Raw genomic sequence first — 4,656 nt, 5'->3', positions numbered from 1 at the left:
ACCTTGTCTGGGAAGCACTTTATCTGCCCTCCCATTCTAAATGATAGCTTTGCTGGATAGAGTAACCTTGGTTGTAGGTCCTGCATTTCATCACTTTTAATACTTCTTCCCTGCCCCTTCTTGCCTGCAAAAGTTTTTTTTAAGGAAACAGCTGATAGTCTTATGGGAACTCCTTTGTAGGTAACTCTCTGCTATTCTCTTGCTGCTTTTAAGAGTCTCCCTTTATCTTTAACTTTGGCATTTTAATTATGATGTGTCTTGGTGTGATCCTCTTTGGGTCCAACTTGTTTGGGACTCTCTATACTTCCCGGACTTGTATGTTTATTTCCTTTGCCAAATTAGGGAAGTTTTCTTTCATTATTTTTTCAAATAAGTTTTCAATTTCTTGCTTCTCTTCTCCTTCTGACATCCTTATGATTTGGATATTGGCACTTTTGGAGATGTCCCAGAGTCTTCCTATTCTCTCCTTGTTTTTTTGAATTCTTTTTTCTTCACTCTGTTCTGATCAACTGTTTATTTCTTCCTTATATTCCAAATCCTTGATTTGAACCTTGACTTCCTTCCCTTCACTGTTGGTTCCCTGTGGATTTTTCTTTATTTCACTTAGTGTAGCCTTCATTTCTTCCCTTATACTTTCACTGTTCTCAACGAGTTCTCTGAGCATCCTTATCACCAGTGTTTTGAACTCTACACCTGATAGGTTGGCTATCTCTTTTTTGTTTAGTTCTTTTTCTGAGGTTTTCTTCTGTTCTTTCATTTGGGCCATATTTCTTTGTCTCCTCAATTTGAAAGTCTCCCTGTGTTTGTTTCTGTGTATTAGGTAGAGCTGCTTTGACTCCTTATCTTAGTGCATCTGTTAAGTTGTATGGGGTGGAGCCTTAGGTATTTGCCAGGGCAGAGCAACTCTCTTTACTGCTTTGTGGCTCTATATGTGGGAGAGGGCTCAGAGAGGGGACAATGCCACTGCCTGGCTGCTGAAAGCTTGCTCGATGCTTGCCCTGTTTCCATTCACTTCACCCACTTCCCATATGCGACTGGTGCCCTTCTGGCTGTTTCCCTGGTGGTAGTTCCGAGAGTGGGTGGGCTTACTTATGTTCTAGGACCATGCAGGCCCTTCAAATGGACTCTCCTATGAGATAGGCAGTTTCTTCCTCTGCCCCAACCTCCACTGTTTTTTACAGCCAGGAGTTATGAGGCTTTATTTTCCCAGCACTAAAACCCTGGACTGCATGGTCTAGCCTGAGGCTGGGATCACTCACTCCCTAGTTATACCTCCTGGTTTTTTTTTTGTTTGTTTGTTTGTTTTTTAGCTGGGCCAGGTCTTTATTTTAGTTTGGGCATGATACGGATGAAGAGGATCATGCTGATAAAAATGAAGCAGACAATGATAAGCATGGCCCAAAGCAGCCAGTTGACTGATTTCTGAGCGTGCTGCTCCAGTCTCTCTGATTCTGTCTTCAGCTTCTCTAGGTTCTGGTCAGCCATCTTGAGTGAGTGTGACAGGGTCTGGTTGTCTTTCTTGATGACACTCTGGGCAGCCAGTGTGTTGGTCTTAAGGCTCCGGGCGAGGCCTAACATTTCTTCTGCCAGTTTCTCCTGGAGGTTCTGTTGTTGTTGCAGGACGAGGTCTAGCTCAGCTGCCGACTGCTTCTCATCCCCTGGCCTGGGCCCTGCCACCCCAGTTCTCTTCCTCACATCCAGCTTGGGGTCTCCAGTAGAGTCCACACCTAGCAGCTCACTCCGCATCTCGCTGGTGTATCGTGACCGTGACTGCAGATGTACCGTCTTGGTGGCAGGTACCCGCTCCCTTGCTGTGGTTGGCACACGGCCAGGGGCCAGCAACTGGTTGGCTAGTGCCTTCTCTGAGGAAGAGGTCAGCTTCTCCGCCTGCAGCATCCCCTTCAGAAACTCAACTTTACGGGAATATTCATTGATCACCTCAGGAACCGGTCTCATCGCCTGGGCTTTCAGGGCCTGCAGCATATCCTCGAGGGCTCCCACGTACTGGGGAGGAAAAGTGGGTATCAGGTGGGTAACCCCATCTTCCCCATCTTGCTTGAAGGGGTCGGTCAAGGGGGGTTGGGGCTAGGACCCGGCGGGACTGGCCCTCCTGGTTTTTTTATCCACTACATGTGAACGTCGGACCACCCATTCCACCAACCGCCACCTGGCCACCACCACACCATGTCCTCTCCACCCCAGCTCCCTGGTTTCACCCCTCCTACCCCTCTAGATGACTGACTATGGCTTCTTTAAATCCTCAGTTGTCAGACTTCTATACAGTTTGATTTTTCTGGCAGTTCTGGCTGTTTTTGTTTTGAGGTTAGTGGTGATCCTACTTACAGTTGAGCAAGGAGGCAAAGTGTGTCTACCTATGCCTCCATCTTGACCAAAAGTCCTCTCAGAGAACAGCCCTTAACCACGATACCCTACCTAGCTGGTCTCCAAAAGGCCTAGAACCATCACAAATCTCTACTCCCAAAAGGGCAGCCTAAAATAAGGCAGATTTGCATGCCTTCTTCTCAAGAAAATGAGCCCTTCCATCATTTTGATAGTAGCTTCCCCTTCACACTTAGTAAAGGTGCTGTAATTATTGGGGCAACCTCTGGCAAGAGAAAATGTAAAGGAAGACATTCACAGGATGTCAGGCTGGCAGAGACCTAATGCCACACCTTTCAACTCACAGGTGAAAAAAAGAGAGAGGGGCTTCCCACACCCACCTAAAAGAAGCCATGTGAATTGGCAATGTGGGTGGGTTCTCTTGATATTTCTGCCCATGTTCTCATGTTGGGTCCTTTGCAACCAGCCTAGTTGCTGCTTTGGTAGATTTCCATTTGAATTTCAGTTCTCTTACCCGCAAGCCCTTGGGAGTCTCCCGCTTCCTCTCATTTCTTGCGTCTTTAAAGAAAACTCTTCTTGCCTGAGTTTCCTCCCATTGGATTTTGTCCTTTGGAGCTGGGTCTTCCTCCCTCCCTCCTCCTTCCCAGACATTTTCCTCTTTCTTATTTAGCAGAGGAAGTGGGACCCCCTGAGACCTCCAGTCCCATGTACCCCTAACCCAGCAGCGGCCGCTTGCCCACCCTGCCTGGTCGTGGGGGCGAGGACAGTGGGTGTTCTCCGGCTGCACTGCAGTACTTCTAGCTGCAGCTTCTCCCCCTCTCTCAGGGTTGCTGGAAGATTATTAGATAATTTTCAAATTTGTAAAGCGCCTTAAGCTCCTCAGAGGAAAGGTGGTATATGAGTGTAATAACAATAACAATCCTATCTGTCAGAGCCATTGAGAAAATGAATCTTGTTATCCTCAGGAACCAGCAGTAGGAACCTCAGCAAGAAACATGAAAATAAAGCAAGGAGCCTGGTCTCCTGACCAATCAGAGGAGGGGAAAGTGCTACCCCGGGGGCCAGGGTAGACTGCCCCCCCTTCTCCAGCTCAGCACTCGTGAGAAGGGGCTCTCAGAAAGTTACTCAAATTGCCTCTGATGCTTCACCAATTAAAATGACTTTAGGACAAGTTGAAATCAACTTAGGGAGCAAAGCATTCTGATTTCTGAAACTCTCGGATGGCAGCGGAGAAGGCAAGTGTCTGAGCAGGTTGTCACTCACTCAGGAGTAATGATGGGAAAATCCATCTCAGTAACGTGATTGAGTTTGGTGAATTAGTAAGGATGTTTACACTGCACGCTGGAAGCCTGAGTGGGGCTGGCTGGGGGCCGGGGGCTTTGACATGTGTGGCAGCTTCACTCCTAATGAGGTTCTCAGACTCGCCACTCACCCTGGCTGGACTCTCTGTCGCTGACTTCAAGTCAGTCTGTCTCACTCTTCAGACAAGTGGCTAAAGGGAGAGGTGGGCTCAGGCGTCAGACAGGACTGGGTTGAAGCTCTGGTTCTGTCACCACCAGCCCTGTGACCTTGGGCAGAGCACTGGGCTTCCCCAAGCCTCAGTTTTCCCGCATGCAAAATCTTCATGCTGATAGCTCTCAATTTGTAATACTGTTGGAAGGAGGAAATGAGATGAGCCATTGTTTTTATTTTTTATTCACCTCCCCAAACCCAGCATGGTCGTGGAGAGGAAGGAAAGTCAAGTTTATGTCCTCCCACGGGGAGTATTCATTCCCTAAGAACCAAGAGTTGACAAGGAAGATAGAGTCGTGTTGGAAAACATAACACTCCATTTAAGTCCTGACACTGCATCTTCATGGCTGTGTGATCTCAAGCAAATCACTTACCCTCTCTGACTGAGCCATGGTTTCCTCATCTGTAAAATGATAATAAGACTTCTTTGTGGGTTTTTGAACAGAATTGCTAAAAGTTCTGAGCAGACATCTGTCAGTATGCAAGGGGACAAAAACTCTAGGGAGGGGGGATGAGAACAGGTTGCCCTTAGGTCACCATAGCTACCTGGTGGGAAAGGGGGATTCAAAGACCAATAGGGGAGATCATGACAACTGGGAGGAGGCAAGGATGGGAACAGCCCCTGGAATTCATGGACCAGGCTTGCTGGGAACTTACCAGAGGAAATTATAAGGGGCTGCAGCATGAACAACTGAAGTCGACTGGAAACAGACTTCCAGACAATTGGGCAACAAACAACAAGTTGCTCCTTCCTGGGTCTTTGGCTATGCCTTAGCAAAATCTCCCCAAAAGAGAGGCTCAGCT

General features: G+C 47.7%; 1 pseudogene; it reads right to left on the bottom strand.

Annotated features, from left to right (window-relative positions):
- Positions 1-1,305: 1,305 nt before the first annotated feature.
- LOC150000623 (vesicle transport protein USE1 pseudogene) lies at positions 1,306-2,023 on the bottom strand (annotated as a pseudogene).
- Positions 2,024-4,656: the final 2,633 nt, after the last annotated feature.

This window comes from Furipterus horrens, unplaced genomic scaffold, assembly GCF_987537825.1.
Source record: "Furipterus horrens unplaced genomic scaffold, mFurHor1.1.pri manual_scaffold_10, whole genome shotgun sequence".
In the NCBI taxonomy this organism is placed as follows: Eukaryota; Metazoa; Chordata; class Mammalia; order Chiroptera; family Furipteridae; genus Furipterus; species Furipterus horrens.
This window is presented reverse-complemented; position numbering and strand designations above follow the sequence as displayed.